At 48.5% G+C, this 24172-nt stretch overlaps 1 protein-coding gene and 1 pseudogene across 5 annotated transcripts in view; both read left to right on the top strand.

Moving 5' to 3' along the window:
• The window catches only part of GEMIN5 (gem nuclear organelle associated protein 5), a 305616-nt gene that overhangs the window by 118397 nt on the left and 163047 nt on the right, over window positions 1-24172 (top strand). The gene's annotated exons all lie outside the window — the stretch shown is intronic.
• On the top strand, window positions 8006-8121 carry LOC134938821 (U6 spliceosomal RNA; annotated as a pseudogene).

The raw sequence follows: 24172 nt of genomic DNA, 5'->3' as shown, positions 1-24172 counted from the left end.
CCGGTTCCTCCCCCTTCACATTCCTCCTCCCTCAGTTTGAAAAATTGTGCCTAGGAGGTACAAGCACAGAAGGGAGCTCCTGCTCCACGAAGTTTTATTTATGTATTTATTTATTTATTTATTCATTCATTCATTTATGACTGGCCCAATCCCTCCTAACTAAAGGGAGGGTTCAGGTTTTAAAAGACAAAACGGTAAATGCCCAATCCCACCTAAATGAATGGGGGTGCAGGCTTTACCAGAAGAGAAAGCTGCGTCCCCCGAGTAAAAGGAGGACAAAGTTCAGGATTGAGAGACAAGGATTCCTACTAAAGGGGTCTGCATCTCTCTAAAGGCAACTGTGAGTACTGGTTGTTTTAAGACCTAGGATTACAAGTAGCATTAGGTTTTTTTTTGTTTTTTGTTTTATTAATTTCCTATGGGGCTTTATTAGGCTTTGCTAGAATAGAGGCCACTATATTTGATAACTAATCAGATCCCCACAGCGGCGCACCGGACAGCCAGTCACAGTGTGAGGCGGGCCGGGATCCCTTCAGCAGCGCACAGTCTTCCCTGTCAGCAGAGAGAGGCGCCGCTACGGGACCTGTGAGAGCGGGCCCGCCGGCCAGCGGGAGATAGTATTACCGCGCGGCTAAGCAGATACCCTCAGCCGCCGGAGGCGAGACGCTGCAGTGAGCACGCGGCTGAGGAAATTTCCTCAGCCGCGGGAAGGCGAGGGTGTATAGCGCGCATACAGGGCGGCCAGTAACAGCAAGTTAGCTCCCTTCAGCAGAAGACACGGCAATAGAGTGTAGACACTGGGACTCACCAGTGGAAGATCCCCCTTCTAAATAAAGTGTCCAGAATTTTTAATTGGCGGCCATCTTAAAATTCATGCAGGCACCAGAAAAACTGAGGAGCATGGAGTGCACCTCCCCCTATTATAGATTAATAGTAAGACACCGCCCTCTACTGGTGAAATGTTATAATGAGGATCTCCTGAAGAATATATCATGATTATGATTTATTTTCAAAGGAACTCTATTACAAACAGCCTACAGAAAATATGAAGAAGCAAGTGAAGCCAACTCTAACACCGTAGCTGACTTACAGTTGGGTGTGAGGCGGTTGCAAGTCGGCTGGTGTAAAGACAAAATAAATTAATTTTTTTATTTTATTTTTTCTTCTCTACAATATAGAGAGATTTCCAGCTAGGCAACTCAATACCTTTTGCTTCAGTCATCTATCACAGTCTTTCTCTTCCTAGTTTAAAGGGTGAAAGCGCTGTGACACAGTCTGGTAAGGGGTTTAGTCAACATGTCTAAAACACCAACCCAAGACCTCCAAGACCTATTATGTTTGCATGTAACGGGAAGAGCACACGGATGGCAGCTCCGAGGTGTGCGATTCCTGCTTAGACAAGGACGCTCCACCTGGGAGCAGTGCTCCGTCTAGGTCATGGAAGAATAACCTTGCAGATAGAATCTCCAATGAGATGGCGGAATCCCGCACGCAATAATCAGGGCTGCGGGATTCTCCAAGACGATGTAAGACGTTCTCATCAGGTTAACGCCGCCCGCACAAGCAGTAACGAATGTGTGCAAGGCGGTTAAAAGGACTCAACCTCTTGTACCGGAAGCAGAGGAGGAAAAGGGTCTTCTCATTGATACAGAGGAAGGTGAGTTAATTGGATCTAACCTAGACGCCGATTTTCCAGAAGAGGACACGGCAATCTCAGGTCTTGATAATAGAAGCGGTGAAGTTATCCTTAACTTTAAGGTAGCAGAAGTAAAGGAGCCAGAAGAATTCGAATTGTTCGAATCCCAAAAGCCGCGTTCAGCAGCGTTTCCCATTCCTAAATCCCTCCAATCTCAAATAGAGGAGGCTTGGAAACAGCCTGACAAACTTTTTCAATTTCTGAACAGTATTTCAAGTAACTTATCCCCTACCTAAGGGTGTAATGGATAAGTGGGTGACTCCACCGGTAGTGGATGTTTCCCTAGGAAGGTTGTCAAAGAAGACAATCTTACTGTAACGACTTTAAGAGGTTGACACAGCTTTAAAGTAAATTTCTCTTTCATCCACTAGGGGACACTGGAGTCCTATACAGTAGGGGTGTGAAGCTTGCAACCGGAGGTGTGGCACAATCTAAAATTAGCATTGTGTGCACAGCCGGCTCCTCCCCCTTCACATCCCTCCTCCCTCAGTTTGGAAAATTGTGCCAGGAGGAAGAAGCACAAGATGGGAGCTCCTGCTCCATGAAGACAATTTACTTATTTTATTTATTTATATTTTTCATTTTTATTGTTTTATACTGGCCCAATCCCTACTAACTAAAAGGAGGGTGCAGGCTTTTTCCTAAGGAAAGCTGCCCAATCCCACCTAAATGGAAGGAGGGTGCAGGCTTGAGCACAGGAAAAGAGACGATGCCCAATCCCACCTAAATGGAAGGAAGGTGCAGGCTTAACTAACAGAATAAAGGACTCCGTCCACCTAGTAAAAGGAGGACAAGTGTCTGCAGTGTGGAGAGACAAGGATCCCAGCTAAAGAGATATAGATCTCTCAACGGGAGGAGGACTCAGAGGTGTCGTGAGTACTGGTAGTAACAGAAGCCCCAGTTTCTTAACCCCACACCATGCTGCTGCCATCTGACTATTTATTACAACAATAGCAGCGCGGCGTCCCCCGCTCTCCCTCCCTCCACAGCTTTATCCAGTCCCTCCAGCCAGCTCTTCCTGCGTCCCCTCTTCAGTGAGCGCTGCATAATTTTTTTTTTACACACTGATCTCCCCTGTTAACAGCGGTGGGGAGATCAGTGTAGCCGTAGCAGGAGTGAGCGGACGTAATAATGAGGCACATGCGATCATCCCCCTCCCGCCGCCGCCTCACGGAGACACTCTCACAGTCTTCCAGCCTCCCGGCCAGCTGCAGCCGTTCCTTCCCGCTCCTACGCTGCACACGCGGCGAGGTAATTCCGCGGTGCAGCATAGGGAGGAGATCGGGAGAGACGGTGTTGTGTGAGTGGCGGGGTGGAGGGTGACTCATGCAGCAGAGGCGTCTCGCTATGGGACGCGCTGCGAGGACAACTAACGCTGGGACATTAGGGGCTCCGGCGGCCACAGGGTACCTTTGTAAATGTAATTGAGGTGTCACAAAATTTTCAAATGCGCCCATTTTTCGGGACTAAGAGGCGCCAAACGTCACTGTTAGCAAGAACACGCCCCTCTTCGTGGGGACATGAGGTCTGGCCAGTCAGAATAGGGGGTGGGGTCTTATAATAAAATATGAGTGCTCCCTCTACTTATGAGAATACTGGCCTGTTAAAAATACAGAGGATTTGGCTCCCTCTTCTGGTGAATAGTGGTCGCTGCTGCAAAGGATCCTTCCTGTATATTAATCATAGATCTTTATGCTTTATATTTTCAAGGACTTCTATTTAAAAGATCCTGTGAAAATAAAGGGATGCAACTGAACATCAACCCCGGCTCATAAAAGCTGATTCACAGTTGGAGGTGCAAGGGTTGTAAGACGGCTGTTATATGGAAGATAATAATAATAATAATTTAATTCTGAAGACACAGCCGGCCAGGTAAAGGCTATCATTTGCATCATCCCTACGGTCTTTCTCTGCCTAATTAAAAGGGTGAAAGTACCGCTGAATATTCTATATGTGTGTGTCTGCTGTTTCAGTCAAAAGCACCAGCCAAGCACGCTAAACCAGATTGCGGTTGCAGAAAGCGTGAAGGAAGGGAACACGCTCAACTTTGCAAATAGAATAAAACTAAGATTGGTGGAGGAATTTCTCATCAGGTTAACGCCACCCACACATACAGAAACGAATGTGCGCAAGGCAGTTAAGAGACCTCTTCCTATTATACCGGAAGGAGGAAGAGTGTCTTCTCATTGATACAGAGGAAGGTGAGTTCATTGAATCTAACCTAAGCGCCGATTTTCCAGAAAAGGACACGGCAATCTCAGGTCTTGAGTCTTTATTTGAAGCGGTAATGGAAGAAGAATTCGAATTGTTCGAATCCCAAAAGCCGCGTTCAGTAGTGTTTGCCATTCCTAAATCCCTCCAATCTCAAATGGAAGAGGCTTGGGAATCCCCTGACAAACATCTTCAATTTAAAAAAAAAAAAAAAAGAATAAGGGGTCTCAAGTAACTTATCCCCTGCCTATGGGTGTAATGGTTAAGTGGGAGAACCCACCAGTAGTGGATGCTTCCCTAGGAAGGTAGTCGAAGAAGACAATCTTACCAATACTTAATGTGACGATTTTGCAAGGCAAAGTTTTGGTAGCAGCAGGTGCAACACAGAAACCTGCGATTATCTGAACTTGGGTCTACAGGGCCATGGGAGCATGGTCTGGACGTATTGTACAGGCTATTTAGGAAAAATAGCTTAGGAAAGATTACCCAATGGGCGGAACACAGTCATGAATCTGTTTCATGCTTGTGTCAAGCCTCAAAGGATATTAGCAGGATAGCATCGCGCATCTCTGCATCGGCCATATCGGTTAGACGGATTTTATGGCTCAGAGAATGGCAGGGAGACTCTTGACACCATGAAGGCGGTAGAATCCACCCCCTTTGGGGGTGAAATGCTTTTCGGTCTACAGTTGGACAAGTGGATTTTGCAGGCTACTGCAGGAAAGTCCACCTTTATGCCTACGCCTTATACAAGAACCACTCCACAGGTTCGGAGAGGTTATTTGGGACCAGTTTTTCATTTCATTCATTTAGATCGCTGTCCTTTTTGAGCCTGGGGAAGAGGTTTCGGTACACAAGTACGTGGGGGCAGAGGAGAGGCCACGCACAGGCAGCAACCAGAAAGCAGAATAATCCTGCTGACAAAACCGTGGCATGACAGCCTAACAGCTCACCTGGGGTCCCCGTTGGTGGGCTCACGTCTGGAAGGTTTTAGGGACATCTGGGCCACAACCTCACCAGACCTTTACATAAACAACATAATCTGCCAACAAACTGGATTTTCACAAAGACCTCACAGTCAGTTTGTTTACAACGGGATTGCCCCACTGCCCTCAGAAAGCATACAGGATGCATGTCTGCATATCCAAATCTGGGCTCCTCACCAGGCTGAGTAGGGTTCGCACTGGTGATGGATCGCTGCCAATTCTGGGCCTTGCCATTAGGGCTATCATCACAAATCTTTACGAAGCCCATGGCAATCATGGTTGCAGGATTGAGTTTGTTGAGTATCACGATTGTGCCGTCTCTAGACGATCTCCGGATCAAGGCATGGGAACAGTCGATAAAGAATGTTCAGACATCTCATTTATTTCTCATGCAACATGGGTGGATTGTAAATTTCCAGAAACCCATCCTCATGCCAACTCAACAGATTCAATTCCTCTTGGACACGGTACACTTGGGAGTGTTCCTACCAAAGTGCAAGGTCCCGGTCCTGCAGAGCTTAGTGGCTCAGGAACTGCGGACACACACACGGTTTCGTTACACCTCTGTGTGCATCTTCTCGGAACAATGGTGGCATCGTTCGAGGCTCTCCAATACGGCAGACTTCATTTTCAACAATTCCAGATAAACCTCATTGCTTAGGGAGCAAGTTCGCACTGGTTTCTATATCGAAGAATCCGGTTTCCACAGCGCATACGAACCTCCTTAATTTGGTGGTTGTTACATAGGAATCTCGCAGCTGGCAAGAGATTCGGCATTTGGGATTAGAGGATCCTGTCAACAGACGACAGTTTCAGAAGTTTGGGTGTCGTCTTAGAGGAACATCAGTTTCAGGGCAGAAGCCTGCTCATGTACATTCTCGAACTGAGAGCGGTGTACTTAGCCGAAGACCTAGTCATGGGTCAACACGTCAGGATACGGTCGGACAATGGCATGACGACGGCTTGCTTAAACCGTCAATGAGCAGGAAGGCGCCAAGGGCTGACACAAGGTTCTTGTTGTTGGCAGAAAGGCGACGTATCATCCTCTTGGCAGTGTTCATTCCAGGGGATGAATACTGGGAAAGCAGATTCTCTCATGTCGCCAGGACATGCATCCGGGAGAGTGGTGCCTACACGGATGTTCGACATTGTGGTATGGAGATGGGGTCTACGTCAAGTGGACCTAATGACGTCTTGACAAAACCATCAGCTGCCCAGATATGTGTCCAGGACAAGGGATCCAGCAGCAGACGGAGTGGACGCATTAACGTTTCCTTGGTGTTGCAGGAGGGTTTACATTTTTCCTCCTTTCCCACTCATACCCAGGTTTCCGAAAGGGTTGAAAAGAGAACGAATGTGGGCGATCCTGATCGCACCAGACTGGTCCCGCAGTTGTACTCAGAACTGCAAGGATTACTAGGGGAAGATCCTTGCCGGTGGCCTCGGAGGGAGGACCTGTTGTATCAGGGACCGTTTCAACACCCAGTCCTGCTCAGGTCGAGTTTAACGGCGTGGCTCTTGAAACCCGGATCTTAAGAGACAGATACCAAGAACGGCCATTTCTACGATGTTTGTCGCTAGGTAGCTGGTCACAATCATGTACTACTACATAGATTGGAAGAGATCTATGGCCTGGTGTCAAGTACGTGGGTGGAATTCAACGAACTTCCACTTATCCAGACTTCTATTTTCCTTCAGGCCGGTCTAGAGGTAGAACTGATACTGGGCATTCTGAAGGTTCAAATTTCAGCTCTCTCCATCCTATTTCTACGGCGGTTGGCATCCTTGCCAGAGGTCAAACCTTTTTACTGGGGGTTCTGAGCATACTTTCCCCTTTTCGTCCTCCCACTGAGCCGGGGGACTTAATTTTGGAGTTGGAGTTTTTGAGAACTCCAACATTTGAGCCGTTTGCAAGAAAGACCTAAAATATCTCTCTTGGGAGATCACATTATTGCTTGCCTTGGTTTCGGCCAGGCAGGTTCATGAGTTGGGAGCCTTATAGGGTAGACGTCCCTTTTTCATTTTTCATGCGGATAGGACGGAATTCCGTACAGGAACAGATTTCCTTCCTAAGTTTGTTTCGGGGGTTCACGTAAACCAGCCATGCATGGTCCCCTCTTCCTAGGGTCTTGCAGATGGGGACGTGTCTTTGCATGTTGTCCGAGTTTTTAGGGGTATACGTGTAGGTTACATCGACTTTTCCGAAGGTCGGACCATTTGTTTTGTTTTTAGATGGGCCACGAAAGTTTTGGCCTGCACCTATGCAGTCTTTGTCTAGACGAATTTGACTTGCCATTTGGCAAGCTTATATTTCCTGTAACACAGGTTTCGGTTCAGGCGGGTGCTCCTACCACCCGATCAGTGGGGGCCTCATGGGCGGATGCCAGAGGTGCTTACACTACTCAATTTTGCAGAGTGGCAACGTGGTCTTTAGCCCACACGTTCACGAATTATTGCAGTTTTGATAACTTTGCGTCCTGAGACTCTAAGTTCGGACATTTCTCCTTCATCCACTAGGGGCCACTGGAGCGTAGTTACAATGGGGATATAGTAGGCAGTAATTGGGAGCTGGCACTTTAAAATTCTCAACCTGTGGCTAGCTCCTCCCCTACTATCTCCCCTCCAAGCCAGTCTTAGTATGTGCCCGATGTGAGCTGGTTCACTTGGGTTTAGCTGAAGAAATTTTTCTTTTTTCTTTATTATTTTATTTTTCTTTCTTACAGACTGGCAGCTCTGCCACTGCCAGTCTGCACCGTGGGAGCTGCCGGCGGGGTCCCATCGCAGCTGCGTGCGGCTAGGGATGGGCCCCGGCTGAGGGAGACACTGAGCTCTCCTGAGTCGGCGGACACCGCTGCGTGCGGCGCGTGTCGCGGCCACTCCATCCAGCAGAAGATTCCGGCAGCATGGCAGCGGTGAGTATCAAAAATGGCCGGACACCGCTGCGTGCGGCTCGTGTCGGGGCCACTCCATCAGAAGATGAGTACAAAAGGGACCGGACACCGCTGCGTGCGGCGTGTGTCGGAGCCTCGGGGTCGAGTTGGAGTACGCCTAAAGTGTGGTGAGTACAAACATCCCCCCTTGTCACTGATGTATGTTTTATCATGTGTTTGAAGTGCTTGCTTCGGCAGCACTAAATTGGAACGATATAGAGAAGTTTAGCAAAGCCCCTGCGCAGCATGAGCCCTGTGCAAGGATGACATGCAAATTCTTGAAGCGTTCCATATAATCCTGACCAGAATTAAACAGTTTCAGTTTTCAACATAGGTATGGTCCCCTATACTCCAGTCATAGAAGGCTGGAGTGCATCAAAGGCGCTTAATAATTTGAACTTGGCGCCATTATATGGGGGGCGGAGCTTCAGCCCGCTCTGTAAGCGGGCTCAGCGCTCTTCACTACCCGGCTGCAGAAGGCAGCCGGGGGATACACAGTGAGAATAGAAGCTGTATGCCAGAGTCTAAGGAGCATACTTAGCACATTATTATTTGCAAAAGTGAGTCATTATTGCTCACACAGCTAGGCTCCAGACTCTGGCACACAAGGTCACATGGGACTCGGTGCATGAAACGCTCCCCGGCCACAGCTTACAAGCGGCCGGGGAGATACAGGGCGCTTCCCGCTTATGGTAGAGCAGGTTTAAATTTGGCGCCGAAGCGGAGGGGGCGGAGCTAACTCCCGCTCTGTTCGGCGGGCTAAGCGCACTCCGTCCCCCGGCCGCTACAGGACACGCCGCTGCACTGTCACACCGCTCCCCGGCCGCTGCAAGCTCCCTTCCCTCTCCGGGCTGTTCAGGGAGGATAAAGGTAGGATGTGGGGGTGAAGGCTATTCCCGCTTTGCTCAGCGGGCTCCCGGCGGCGGATCGCAGCGTTCACTGCCTCTAGACACAAATCCTGTCTCAGGGGGGGTTTTTAAATTTTCTGTGCAGGGAGTTGCTGACATTCCTCCCTGCAGGAGAGTCCTCTGACAGGCATTTCATACAGGAGCCTGCTCTATTACAGGAGCTGGGGCTCATCTCATAATGATTCAAAAATGTGCACAATTTATTTACCATACATATACTACAGTATTTATCTACCCTAATGGGTTCACATACAGGGTTGGATTCACTGTGGGTGTGTATATATATATATATATATAGATGTGTATGTATGAATATATATATATATAGATGTGTGGAGGTATGTATATAGATATATGCATACAATGCCGTATATAGGGCAGTGCGGATGGTGTGGTGGTTGGCGTTGCTGCCTTGCGGCATGGAGGGCGTGGGTCTGGTTCCTACCAGTGCCCTACTTTTGTGTAGTTTGTACAGAGGTGTCCACATACATCTTTAAGATAAAACAAACCACTTCCGCAATGTTTTCTAATAACAAAATACCTCCTTGCCACATAACAATTTCCCCCATCTTTTCTCACAGTCTGGTCACCATTTTGAAAAGCCAGCGGAACCTCCGAGAAACATCTGGTGCACCTAAATTTAGCGGTACACTACATACAGTGTGGTCTTCCCTTTATTATTCCTTGGCTAGTTACTAATGCTATTTGTAATTTGGGGAATGCGTGTAAGGCATCAGACAAATAGCGCTGCGGCTCAGTACGCTAGTAGCGGGTATCTGTACAGGGGGACCAGGGTTTGAAAATAAAGAAACTTTAAGGGGAGCCCCTATAGCCTAGGGCTAAGACTCCTGTCCCACAGCGCAGCGCTACTGGTTCAGGTCTCCGCTGCTCCAGAAAGTTTATTTGATGTCGGTCACTATATATTATAGTGCAGACTTTACATATGGCTGTGTTTCTTTAACCCACCTTTTCTCCTCTCACCTGGGATAGTTAAAGAATTCCCTCTTAGGTGTGAAGTATGCGGTGGAGCCATCTGCAGAGCCCTCCACGCGCCTGCAGGACACTCCTGTTGAACAGCTCAGATTATACAGGTAATGTCACTATTAACCAGAGATCTTGTACGTCATTTCACCTCTCCAGGTTTCTAAAGGAACCTTGCTAACCTTCCAGGTTACAATACTAATGATGTCTGTTTTCTGTGGAGTCTGAACCAGTGTCTCAGAATATCCAGGTGCATTATACAGCAGTTCGTCTGGTACTGCAGGTAAAGGAGGCGGACACGTCAAGTCCATCAGGGTTCGACGCCAATGACGAAATGACAGCGACTGGCCCAGTCTCGGATGAGCTGGGCAGGCTCCGGTAGGCGGCCGTCAGACACCCGAACACACAAAATCAGGTATCAAACAATGTTTGTTTTCCCTACCCTCTTCCCACAGTCGTCAGGAGATGGTATCAGAACCTTTCTAGGATATACCCCTCGATGTACCGCCGGTCCAACAAGCTGCCGTTTTCCTGAGCAACCTTGTTCAGGGACCCATCGAAGACATATACGGCAGCATGTTTCTACCTTGTCCGGAACAGGTAGGTTGTGGAACAATTGTCCTCTAGGTTACAGGATGTTTCACATCAGGATCAATTGATACTTTGGTACAGGTCCGAATCACGATTCTGCTCTATGATCTTTGAAGGTCACCACGTCTGCAGACTCGGACCCTGCATTTTCGCTTGGGCTGTCTTAAACCGTCGACCTCTGGGGCTGCGACTGTGACAGGTGAACATGTAATCCTACGGGGCAGATGGTTCAGGGGAAGGAACTTTCTGCAGGATTTCTTGAACCATTGGAGGTAAGTCCACTTTGCTTTCTCCTAATACTGCCCCAGCTCCAAGACAGACCGTTACCGGTCTTTCCTTTAGATTTTTCCGTGACCCTTCGGAAACTTTCGACTCCACACGGGCGATATTTCAGTCGCCAGGGGATCTCAAAAAAAAAAAAAAAAAAAAAAAAAAAGAGCTGAAGCAGAGGTTCAGCATCATCCTTATAAACCCACTACAGGTCAGACTTTCCTACCACCTGGAGGGTCCCAGGGTAGGCGCAGGTCGGTGGTCCTATGGGAAGAACTGAGAAGGCTGGGGCAAACTAGATTTCGGAACAACCATCTCAGGAGTCCCTCGGCAGGGGGCGGCCGATTTACGATGACAAGAGTCATACTGCAGGCGGCGCTCCATATGCTTCTAACCGCAAAGAGTGTTGATCCCTGTTTTTCACATATCATTTGAATCGGGACAGTTCTCAGGCCTTTGTTTTCTTCTCACGTTCCGAAGCCAGTTGGCTCGGCCAGACCTATTCTGGCCTTACAATCCTTTCAGTCTGTGATTGCTTTTTTTTTTGAACAAGAAAGGGAGTTTTTACGTGTCCCTTGTCTTCAGAGATGCCTGTTTACTGATTTCAGTTGGACGGGCTTTTCTCAGATTCACATTACAGGATTCTCATTTTCACTGTCAGTCCTTTCCTCTCGGTATCTCTTCCGCTCCCACAGAGTTCAGGAAGATCACAGAATAACTCTTTCAAGGGCAGAAGGTGACGTTGGTTCCCTAAATGGACAATCTACTGCTGCTTTCCCACTCTGTACATTAGGTGGCTTCTGAATATCCGGAGGATCCAGGAGCTTATGGTTCAACACAGATCCAATTTATGCTCCTCATAGACGTTTCTCAACTTGGTCCGTCAGAGGATTTTTCCTTCCTCGGCACCAGGTACTCTATTCCTTCAGTCAAGTTGCGACGCAAGGAGTGGTCGCCTCCATTCCTCTCTGAGCGGGGGACAACATTCCTCTCTGAACGGGGGACAACATCCCTCTCTGAGCGGGGGACAACAATCTTCTTTCCGGGTCAAGCCACCAGGTCAGACTCCCGGGGGAGAAAACATTCCCCGGAGTTTTGTCAGCTGGTCCGCTGTGGGCGGAGATTTCGGATCGACCTCAGGGCGTTCTGACTGACTTTTTAACCCTTTACTACTCTCGGGCGTGAGCTCGGGCAGTAGCCGAGGAGGCCCTCAGGGCTCCGGGGAGTTTTCTGGTTATTCTATCCGGCCTCCCTTTTTAATTTCTACCTCCGGTTCGGTAACACAGGAGGGGATTATGCGTGCTAGTCCTCTCGGTGGCTCTGGTTGGGCCACAGATGTCTTGAAGATACAGATACACCTGTTGTCAGTAGAGGAGCCTATGCTACTACCTCGACTGGACTGTCCACTTCAACAACTTTTCCTTGTTCAATCTTACACTGGTTCCGTGTAACCGTGTGACTGTTCACGAGACCTCAGAAGGGAGTAGTTCCCTAGGTTGGTTAGGCCTACCGGGCCCCGATTTCAGAAGTCTGTTACCTCTTCTCGCTTTTGCCACTTTTGGAAAACTGTATCGGACATAATAAGCATAAAAGGGGTTTTCCCCTTCTTTCAGTTACCATTCAGCCGTCATCTTTGGTTTCTCTGGGAGGTTTTGCTCCGCTGCGCTTCATACCACACTGACCTGAATTTTAGGTCTCTGTTTTTTTTTTCGGTTTTCTTCCAAAAGAGATTAGCCTAGCGGCCGTAGGTTCGGCCTCTTTTTCAGGGAGTGCTCTATGGCATCTCCCCCGGCTGAGTTTCGGTCTCAGCGGTCGTTTCTTCCTGAGGGGATGTCCATTTTTCCGACAAATCTGACACTAGTGTTTTTTGGTCCTCTTTGAATGTTGTCATGGCTCGCCGACTCTCCCTACAGAGGTCTTCGGCTATTCGACAAAGTGTTTTCTTCTTGGTGCTGTACAATGCTCCCGTGCTAAATAGCCGGGGTCCCAACATACGCTGGGCCGTTGGATACATCTAACCATCAGACAGTCTTCTTGGAGGTTGCTAGGGAGCCTCCGTATTCCATTTCAGCGCACTTAACGCGCGTGGTAAGACCTTTGTGGGCGGCTGCCCGTGGGGTCTCCATAAATAGTTTGTCGGGCGGCTACTTGGTCGGACTGACATTCCTATTGTCAAATTCTACAAGTTTGACACTTTTGCGGCCTCTGCATCACAATTTGGCCGAGCAGTTTTTACAGGACTCGCAGCGCTCTCCCGCCCGTTTTTGGGAGCTCTGGGACGTCCCCATTGTAACTACGCTCCAGTGGCCCCTAGTGGATGAAGGAGAAAACAGGATTTTGGTACTTACCGATAAATCCCTTTCTCCGATTCCACAGGGGCCACTGGACGCCCGCCCAGCGCTGTTCCTCCTTGTTTTTTGCTTAACGGTTTGCAGATCACCATATGACTGCTTGTTGAGTTCAGGCTAGCCTGGTTTTTTGTCAGGTTCTGTTCCAGGTTTAGTTTGGGTTATCCTGGTTTACAGGGCGTCATTAACCTCCTCTACCTTAAGGTTTGTTTATTCCATCTCTCATCGGGCACAGTTTTACGTAGACTGGCTTGGAGGGGAGATAGTAGGGGAGGAGCTAGCCACAGGTTGAGAATTTTAAAGTGCCAGCTCCCAATTACTGCCTACTATATCCCCATTGTAACTACGCTCCAGTGGCCCCTGTGGAATCGGAGAAAGGGATTTATCGGTAAGTACCAAAATCCTGTTTTAGTTTTGCAGGCCACCGACAGCACTTCCTCCCTTGGGGATAACTTTGGGACGTCCCCTACTGTATAGGACTCCAGTGTCCCCTAGTGGATGAAAGAGAAAAGAGGATTTTGGTACTTACCGATAAATCCATTTCTCTGAATCCTCTAGGGGACACTGGACGCCCGCCTCGGTGCTGTCAGCCTGCTGTGTTCGAAGTTCTTGTTTAAACAGTTCGTACAAACAGCGTTCGTTTTTCGGTTAACCGTTTCTTGGATACTGTTTGGCATGTTGTACGGTTCGGTTCCTCGCCAGGTGCTATAGTATCATGTCCTATTCTCTCAGTCAAATTTTCCAAACTGAGGGAGGAGGGATGTGAAGGGGGAGGAGCCGGCTGTGCACACAATGCTAATTTTAGATTGTGCCACACCTCCGGTTGCAAGCTTCACACCCCTACTGTATAGGACTCCAGTGTCCCCTAGAGGATTCAGAAAAATGGATTTATCGGTAAGTACCAAAATCCTCTTTTTTGTAGCAGCAGCAGAGGCCTACGGTCGTCTGCGCTTGGGTTAACAAGGCCATGGGAACATGGTCTGGACGTATTGTACAGGCTATTGAGGGGGAAAATGGCTTGGAAGAAATGACCCAACTGTCGGAACACATTTGAGAATCAGCTTCATACTTGTGTCAAGCCTCTAAGGATATTCGCAGGCTAGCATCGCGCATCTCTGCATCAGCCATGTTGGCTAGACGGACAGAGACTGGCGAGGAGACTCTGACACCAAGAGGGCAGTAGAATCCATCCCCTTTGGGGGAGAGATGCTTTTCGGTCCAGAGTTGTACAAGTGGATTTCGCAAGCTACAGCAGGGAAGTCCTCTTTTCGGCCTACTCCTTATACAAGAGCCACTCCACAGGTTAGGAGAGGTTATTCGGGACCAGCGTTTAATTCATTTAGATCGCAGTCCTTGCGAGCCCGATGAAGAGGTTTCGGTACACAAGTACGTGGGGGCAGAGGTAGAGGCCGCTCACAAGCAGCAGCCAGAAAGCGGGATAAACCTGCTGACAAGACCGTGGCAGGACGGTCTCCTGGCTCACCTGGGATCCCCCTTGGTGGCACACGTCTGGAAGGTTTTCGGGACATCTGTGCCAACACCGTTCCAGAACTTTAGATAAACGACCTAATCTCCCAGGGGTACAAACTATTTTCCGCAGAGGCCGCACAGTCAGTTTTTTTTTACAATGCCTCGGTGCCCTCAGAAAGCAAAAGCACTACTGCCAGCAATTAAAAAATTGCTACGGTCAGAGGTCACTATTCCGGTTCCCGCCCCTCAGAGAGGACCGGGTCTCTATTCCAATCTTTTTGTCGTGCCAATGCCAGACGAGACAGTCAGGCCGATACTCAATTTAAAAGTTTTAAACCGGTTTCTAAGGGTCTACAGATTCAAGATGGAATCAATCCAGTCTGTCATTGCAGGCTTAGAACAAGGCGAGTTCATGGTATCCATGGACATAAAGGATGCATATCTGCATATCCCAATCTGGGCCCCTCACCAGGCTTACATAAGGTTCGCACTGGTGACGGATCACTACCAATTCAGGGCCTTGCCTTTCGGTCTATCATCGGCCCCAAGAATCTTTACGAAGATCATGGCAATCATGATTACAGAATCGGGACTATTGAGGGTCACTATTAGACCTTATCTAGACGATATACTAATCAAGGCATCCTCTCGGGAACAGTTGATCAAGGATGTTCAGACATCTCATTAATTTCTCATTCAACATGGGTGGATTGTGAATTTCCAGAAATCCAGCCTCATGCCAACTCAACGGATTCAGTTCCTCGGTCTCATCTTGGATACGGTACAATTGAGAGTATTCCTACCAGAGAACAAAGTCCAGGACCTACAGAGATTAGTGGCTCAGGTACTGAGGTCACAAACTGTTTCTCTACACCTATGTGTGCAACTTCTCGGGATGATGGTGGCGTCTTTCGAAGCTCTCCAGTATGGCAGACTTCATTCCCGACCATTACAGATGAACCTCATTGCTCAGGGAGCAGGGTCACACTGGCTTCTACATCGAAGAATCCGACTTCCACCGCGCATACGAACCTCCTTACTTTGGTGGTCGTTGCACAGGAATCTCGCATCAGGCAAGAGATGCGGCATTTGGGATTGGAGGATCCTGACAACAGACGCCAGTCTCAGAGGTTGGGGTGCCGTCTTGGAGGAGCATCAGTTTCAGAGTAGATGGACGCTACTGGAGAGCAGCCTACCCATAAACATTCTTGAACTAAGAGCAGTTTACAATGCACTTTTCTTAACCGAAGACCTAGTCATGGGTCAACACATAAAGATGCAGTCGGACAATGTCACGACGGCGTACATAAACCGTCAAGGAGGAACAGGGTGCAGGGTGGCGTTGAAGGAAGCCACAAAGATCTTGTTGTGGGCAGAAAGGCGAAACATCATCCTCTCGGCAGTGTTCATTGCAGGTGTGGAGGACTAGGAAGCAGATTATCTCAGTCACCAGGACATGCATCCGGGAGAGTGGTGCCTACATCCACAAATTTTCGACATGGTGGTGAGGAGATGGGATCTACCTCAAGTCGACCTAATGGCGTCTCGGCAATACCATCAGCTGCCCAGATATGTGTCCAGGACAAGATATCGAGCAGCAGATGGATTGGACGCATTAACACTTCCTTGGTGTTACAGGAAGGTTTTACATTTTTCCACCTTTCCAACTCATACCCAGGTTTCTGAAAAGGTTGAAACGAGAGCGAGTGTGGGCGATTCTAATCGCACCAGATTGGCCCCGCAGGAGTTGATACTCAGACCTGCGAGGGTTACTAGCAGAAGATCCTTGACGGTTACTTCAGAGAGAGGACCTGCTATCTCAGGGACCGTTCCAACACCCAGACCTGAACAGGCTGCGTTTAATGGCGTGGCTATTGAAACCATGGGCTGGTGTCAAGAATGTGGGTGGAATTCGACGAACTTCTACTTATCCAGACTTCTACTTCTCCTTTCGGCCGGTCTGGAGGTAGGACTGAGCCTGGGATCTCTGAAGGCTCAAGTTTCGGTTCTCCCCATCCTCTTTCAACAGCGGTTAGCATCCTTGCCAGAGGTTCAAACCTTTTTACAGGGGGTTCTGAGGATCCAACCCCCTTTTTCGTCCTCCCACTGCGCCTTGAGACGTAAATTTGGTGTTGGAATTTTTGTGATCACCAACTTTTGAGCCGTTAGCAAGAACAGACCTGCAATATCTCTCTTGGACGTCACATTAGTGCTTGCCTTTGCTTCGGCCAGGCGGGTTTCTGGGTTGGGAGCCTTATCGTGTAAGAGTCCTTTTTTAATTTTTCATGAGGATAGGGCAGAACTCCGTACAAGAGCAGATTTCCTTCCTAAGGTTGTTTCGGGGTTTTACGTAAACCAGCCAATTGTGGTACCATCTTTCCAGGATCTCGCAGATGGGGACGTGTCCTTGGATGTTATCCGAGCTTTACGGGTATACGTACAGGTTATGTCTTCCTTCAGAAAGTCGGACCTTTTGTTTGTCTTTAGGATGGGCCAAAGAAGCAGTCTTTGTCTAGATGGATTAGACTTGCCATTCGACAAGCTTATATTTCCTGTGGAAAACAGGTTCGGACGGGTGCTCATACCACCCGATCAGTGGGTGCCTCAGGGGCGGCTGACAGAGGTGCTTCCACTACTCAACTTTGCAGAGCAGCGACGTGGTCCTCAGCCCACGTTCGCGAAAGTTTACAAGTTTGATACCTTTGCGTCCGGAGACTCTAGTTCGGACGTTTAGTTTTGCAGGCCACCGACAGCACTCCCTCCCTGGGGGATAACTTTGGGACGTCCCCTACTGTATAAGACTCCAGCGTCCCCTAGTGGATGAAAGAGAAAAGAGGATTTTGGTACTTATCGATAAATCCATTTCTCTGAATCCTCTAGGGCAGTGGTTCTCAAACTCGGTCCTCAGGACCCCACACAGTGCATGTTTTGCAGGTAACCCAGCAGGTGCACAGGTGTATTAATTACTCACTGACACATTATAAAATACCCACAGGTGGAGCTAATTATTTCACTTGTGATTCTGTGAGGAGACCTGCAAAACATGTACTGTGTGGGGTCCTGAGGACCGAGTTTAAGAACCTGTGCTCTAGGGGACACTGGACGCCCGCCTAGGTGCTGTCAACCTGCTGCGTTCAAACTACCTGTTCAAAAAGTTTGTACAAACAGCATTAGTTTTTCAGTTAAGAGTTTCTTGGATGCTGTTTGATAGGTTGTACGGTTCGGTTCCTCGCCATGTGCTATAGTGTCATGTCCTATTCTCTCGGTCAAATTTCCCAAACTGAGGGAGGAGGGATGTGAAGGGGGAGGAACCGGCTGTGCAGACTATGCTAATTTTAGATTGTGCCACACCTCCGGTTGCAAGCTTCACACCCCTACTATATAGGACACCAGTGTCCCCTAGAGGATTCAGAGAAATGGACTTATCGGTAAGTACCAAATTCCTCTTTTTGTCACTCGCTTCAACGGTAGTGGCTTAGCACTGGCAGCGCTGCCGCTTACCGCTCTGTTCCCCTCCACTGACGCCGGGTCCCTGACCTCCACGGCCAGCCGCCCCAGCACCTCCCAGGCACCGGGAGCAGCCGCCAGAAGGGGATGCAGGGTAAAAGGCTTCCTGCTGGCGGGAAGCTGTTTCAGGCGGCGGTCAGCACCGGTGGGAAAGGCAGCGGCACTCAGATCATTCTGAGTCACCGCTAGGCCACCAGGGATGATGTTCAGCGGGAAGCGGTCCCTGGGGGGCTACAGACAGTGTCCCGTAGTTCCGCCCCCAAGCCCTGCAGGCGGTTTCCTACCATTAGGCTTCCCGCCTCAGGGCTCTCTCCTCCCTCTCACCTCATGCCCAGTGGCCATATTTCCCTGGCGGAGCTACAGAGTGGGAACTCCTAGCTTACAGGAGGCTTGCTTGCTAGAAAGAGGGTGGTTTCTCTCCTGCCTACTATACCAGCACTGTTTCCTAGTGTCAGGTTGTATATTCAACTACCCCTCCTCATGGTGTTGGTGGTTGGGAACAGGGTGCCTTTATTGTTTACACTGTGACCTTGGGTACGGTATGTAGATTATGATTTCATTTTCATATTGTTAGCCTGTTTTTGCTAGTTTTACATAAGGATCTCGGTTTATCTGAACAGTAGCTTCTTCTGTGTTGGGCTCACAGTCTTAGTGCCCGACCTACTTATTCTTTTATTTGTGGTTCATCGGTCCAGTGTTATTGCCCTCTCAGTCCACCTTCCTGTTATATCAGGTCTTAGTGTGTGTGTTTGTTCTCCTGTATTATTGTTATGGGTTACATCATGTCCAGCAGGGGATCTTCCAAAGCACCCCAGAAGGAAAAGGGAGCACCTGGGCTGCACGCCTACACCTGTACAGCCTGCAAGGAGAATTATTCGTGCTTGGCACAGGACCTCATGGGGCTCTGGGACTCTTGCTCTTCCAGGGAGTCTAGTGGCGCTGCTGCGGGGGGCTCCACTTTGTCCGAGCCAGAGTGGGCGGTTTCGCTGTCTCTGGCTATGTGAGAGCTGGCCTCCCAGTTAGCGGCCTCCAGGGATCCTCCTGTTACTTTTCCCACAATGGATCCTGCTTCTTCTCAACCTCAAATAATACATATAAAAAGAGAGCGCATAAAGTTTTATATGGTTTTATTATACTTTTAAAAAACTAAAAATTGTCTAGTTTAACATTAATAAATGCATATATTGCTAAAGTGCTGATTGAAACAATGTAATAAGATATTCACTATAGTGCTGCTACAAATAAAATATCAATCCATACCAAACCACATTAGTCCATATAGTTGTATTTAGTAGCAGCTGCCACTTAGTATCAACTCGTGTTCCAGGGTTGATTTTGTTTCCACTTAAGTGGTTAATTTGTAGGTAACTGTCCCACACACGAGAGAGCCACTAGTTTGAATGAACAGTGGTCTTTATTGGAATAGATGGGTGCTGCAGCAGTATTTGTAGTTCATTAGATAATCTGTAGGACCACTTGAGACAAGTCTTTCACATATGCAGAGTAATTTTGATATACATGGGATATCCTCCCATCCGCTGACATAAGTGTTATATTGTATACTGCAGGAATGGGATCTGCTGTTAGTCTTAATCACTGTATCTCACCTCGCTGCGGCCTGGGTTACACTTTCCCTGCTGCCAGAGATCCACTCACAGCCGTGGCGTCCCGCCGCCGATTGCTCCGGTGTCAACGTCTGGCTTGCCCCTCGCCAGGGTAAGATGAACCAGACCGCACTATAGCTCCCAGCCACGGTTACGTACCGCTGAGCCTCCCCCGTTGCATACGTCCGACTTCTCCCAGCCGGAACCTGTATGGCTGCAGTATGGTGGGAAGGTATGCCTTGGCTTCTAGCTTTAGCGGTGTACCGCTGAACTTTTAACCTGCTGGGGCCGTAACGCTTCTCACCTCCGGAGTTCGGACGGACAGTGTCGGTGAATGTCAGAAATAGCCAGTTCACAGATCCTGCAGCAGATTATCTAATGAACTACAAATACTGCTGCAGCACCCATCTGTTCCAATAAAGACCACTGTTCATTCAAACTAGTGGCTCTCTCGTGTGTGGGACAGTTAGCTACAAATTAACCACTTAAGTGGAAACAAAATCAACCCTGGAACACGAGTTGATACTTAAGCCTAGTACCCACGGGCCGATTCGGGGAGAGATGTGTGCTGAGCGGTTCGCTCAGCACACATCTCTCCCACTGCTCAGCACTGCGCGATCCGTGCTGAGCGTGCGGGGGGAGACGGGGGGGGGGGGGGGGGGGGGGCGCTCACTTCACCCAGCGGGAGGCCAGTCTAGCAGCAGCGAAAGCAATGCACGGGGCTGCGCATCGCTATCACTGTGTGGGGTACGGAGCGATCCTGCTTAAATTCTAAGCAATCTAGTCAGATTGCTTAGAATATCGCTCCATGAGTACCCCCCTTAAGTGGCAGCTGCTACTAAATACAACTATATGGACCAATGTGGTTTGGTATGGATTGATATTTTATTTGTAGCAGCACTATAGTGAATATTTTATTACATTGTTTCAATCAGCACTTTAGCAATATATGCATTTATTAATGTTAAACTAGAAAATTTTTAGTTTTTTAAAAGTATAATAAAACCATATAAAACTTTATGCGCTCTCTTTTTATATGTATTATTTGTGCTTAATATTTGGTATTACTTCAGTCTACCAAGTGGGAGCTGCATCTAGTTTTACATTTTATGTTTTGATGACCAGTAAAGTATACTAAAAAAGCATTTGCGCCTGAATTAATATTCACACACAGGAGTAAGAAGATCTTCAGGCTTAGCCTTACGACTGTGTGTGCATATAATTGTAATTATTGTATTCTTCTCAACCTCAGCTGCCAATGGAACCTGCATGGGTTCAGGGTCTATCCCAGTCGGTTCAGGATTTAGTTCAGGTTTCTAATAATCTGCAACAGGCCCTAGCGTTATCTTCAAAGCGCAGGGCCCCAGGTGATACGTCGATTCCTACTCTGCAGTTGGAAAGTTCCCAATCAGGGATTTTCTCTGAAGAGGATCCGGAATCGCCTGGGTCAGACGTCGTGGAAGCTCCGCCGCCTCAGGATGACCGCATGTTCCTTACAAGGGTTGAAGCCCTGGTGAAGGCGGTCAGGGAGGTTCGGCAGATCCGTAACCAGCTTCACAGACTCCTATGTTCAAGTGAAAAAAGAAGGATACTTCTGCATTTCCACCTTCATCTCAGCTGGAGGAACTTTTCAAGGAACCCTGGTCTCATCCTAACAAGAAATTTCTTCTTACCAAGAAATATTCTGCCTTTATGCAGCGGGGTACACTGGTATTCCACAGGGAATAACATTGGGGTGTGGAGTTGCGTCTTGATCCGAGACACCAACAGGCTAAAAGCTTTGACTGTTCCCAGGTGCCGCCTTCTCTATATCCCCGCCTCCAGGCACTGGAGCTCAGTTTGTAAGTTGGTGCCTGCAGTGCAGGCAGATAACAGGGAGGACTGCACTAAGCAGCCTGAAAAGAGCTTTTTGAAGAAAGAAGACTTGACATATCGTGCTGCGGCTCCCTCACCTCCCCCAGCGGCACTGTATACTCCCGCACCCTGGTTGCCGGGTACTTACAACAGAGGGCTCCGGTCTCATCAGGCACACACTCACCACTGCTCTCCTGGATTGCGTGACCGCATCTGTAGGGAGGAGGTAAGAGGGTCCCCCAGGCGGAACCCGCTGAAATTGCGATTCAGCGCGGTCTTTAGGAGATGGGCCGCGCGTAAGTGGACACTGTGCCCGTACAGGGACCCCACTAGACCACCAGAGCAAGGGGCACAGGACGTATTTCTTAAAATACGTTTCAAATAGGCCCCGCAGTACCCGGTGGTGAAGTCCAGCAAGGGGTTAAGGCTCTGACCTGTAGCCCCTCCCCCAGCCGCCATTTACTGCAAACGTTCCTGCCCTGGAGCTGCATATCTATCTCTCTCTCCCTCACTCACTCCCTGTCAGCGTTTGGGTGCCATTACACACATGCTGAGCTGATTCTGGGACTGCTGGGCAATGTCTCCTCTGTAAAGCCGTCTGCATCATCAGCGCTCTGCATTTATAGGACACTTAAGTATTCTACATGTCGTTTAGACAGTGTTAGTTAAGAAAAAGTGCATAACTTCAGGGTTATTTAGTACAAGTACCCTGTGATATACGTCCAGTCTTTACTGTGCATTGTTATATCTGTGTGTGTGTGTGTATATGTATGTATGTATGTATGTATGTATATATATATATATATATATATATATATACACATAGCTTTACTTAGTAGTCCAGTTACTTGGTATTGCTAGTCAAGTGCAGTTTTATTGTTGGTAATAATTTCTGCATTGTACATGTGACTGTGTGCGCCAATAGCTGCTGTGTGGTCTATATTCCGTGTATCTCACACACATTGCTATCCCTATATTCTGTACCCTAAAGGGGGCTAAGTGAGTCAGGGTTCTCGTATGATATAGTGTCTCACAGGATATTCTACTTTGGTATTTTTCTCTGTGTGTTTCAGTCACCATATTCCCAGTGTCGGACTGGGGCATGTAGGGCCCACCGGGGGAATACAGTGGTAGGGGCCCATGTTTAGGGGTGTGGCCAGTCTCTAGAGGGGGTGTGCCCAGCCGCCACATTGGTTTACCTAACCATTTTGCAAGTGTTGGTCCCCTAGATAAATATATACAGTAAATACTGTATTGCATGCATGATAATGTCCTAGATTAGTAACAGCACAGTCTGGAACCTGATGCCTAGAGGAGGGGGTGGGCCCCCAGGCAATAAGGCCCACCGGTGGTTTCGCCTGTACCCCTGTGGGCCAGTACAACCCTGCATATACCTCTTAAATTCTCTGTTTGTGCTATGCTTTGCTGTCACACTATACAGGACTTTTTTGTCAGGTATTTTGTCTACGTTTATTCTACTATTACACCCTAAGGTTACGTTTACAAATGTCTGCTAAACAGGGTGGTAGATCCATGGCTGATCCTGCACCGTGCAGTGCTGACGCCACGGATTACTCAGAGGAAAACATTGCAGCTGAGGGTTCAGGTACTGGGGGTTCTATACCACTCAGTCAGCCTGCAGCACCGTGGGCACACCAAGACACACCTTGGGCTGCCTTTTCTAATTTACGGACTACGCTAGTGACTAGACTTGCGCCCCCTGTGGTACCTCCTTTGCCATTACAGTCACATATTGGGGGTCATTCCGAGTTGTTCGCTCGCTAGCTGCTTTCAGCAGCATTGCACACGTTAGGCCGCCGCCCTCTGGGAGTGTATCTTAGCATAGCAGAATTGCGAACGAAAGATTAGCAAAACTGCTACTAAGTAATTCTTTGCAGTTTCTGAGTAGCTCCAGACCTACTCACAGATTGCGATCAGCTCAGTCCGTTTAGTTCCTGGTTTGACGTCACACACGCCCTGCGTTCGGCCAGCCACTCCCCCGTTTCTCCAGACACTCCCCCCGTTTCTCCAGACACTCCCGCGTTTTTCCCTGACACGCCTGCGTTTTTTTTTGCAAACGCCGGGAAAACTCTGTTACCACCCAGAAACGCCCCTTTCCTGTCAATCACACACTGATCAGCAGTGCGACTGAAAAGCGCAGTTGAAGCCACAGCAAAACTGCTAAGTTTTTAGTAAAATAACTAAGCGCATGCGCTCGGCGTACCATGCGCATGCGCAGTTAGCAACAAATCGCAGAAAATCGGCAACGAGCGAACAACTCAGAATGACCCCCATTGTCCCTGCAGTTAATCCGCCATGGGCAGATAATCTGTCCTCTCAGTTACAGCAATTAAATCAGTATTTGGCAAAACAAAAACCTAACCCTCGCCCACCTAAGACCACGGGGTCCTCTAAGCGAGCCATTACTTCCTCACAATCCACACATGTTTCGGATACTACATCCGATGAAGATGGCGCATATACAGACCCCTCAGACACTGATGCAGACGCTTCTGATAGGGAATCTATTACACAAGTGGATGTTCCTGACCTATTGGAGGCTATCAGGCTGATCCTTCAAATTGATGAAGTTGAGCCTACTGATAACTCTAAGAAACCTGATAAATTCAAAAGTGTCAGAAGGTTACTAAATTAGTTTTACCTCATTCTGACTAAATTAGTTTTACCTCATTTGGTTGACTTACGTCAGGAATCCTGGGACTATCCAGGAAAGAAATTCTCTCTTAAGAAGATGCTAGCTCGTTATCCACTCGCTGCAGAGTTAAGTAAAAATTGGGAAACACCGACGCCGGTGG

This window comes from Pseudophryne corroboree, chromosome 6 (genome assembly GCF_028390025.1).
Source record: "Pseudophryne corroboree isolate aPseCor3 chromosome 6, aPseCor3.hap2, whole genome shotgun sequence".
Classification (NCBI taxonomy): domain Eukaryota; kingdom Metazoa; phylum Chordata; class Amphibia; order Anura; family Myobatrachidae; genus Pseudophryne; species Pseudophryne corroboree.
This window is presented reverse-complemented; position numbering and strand designations above follow the sequence as displayed.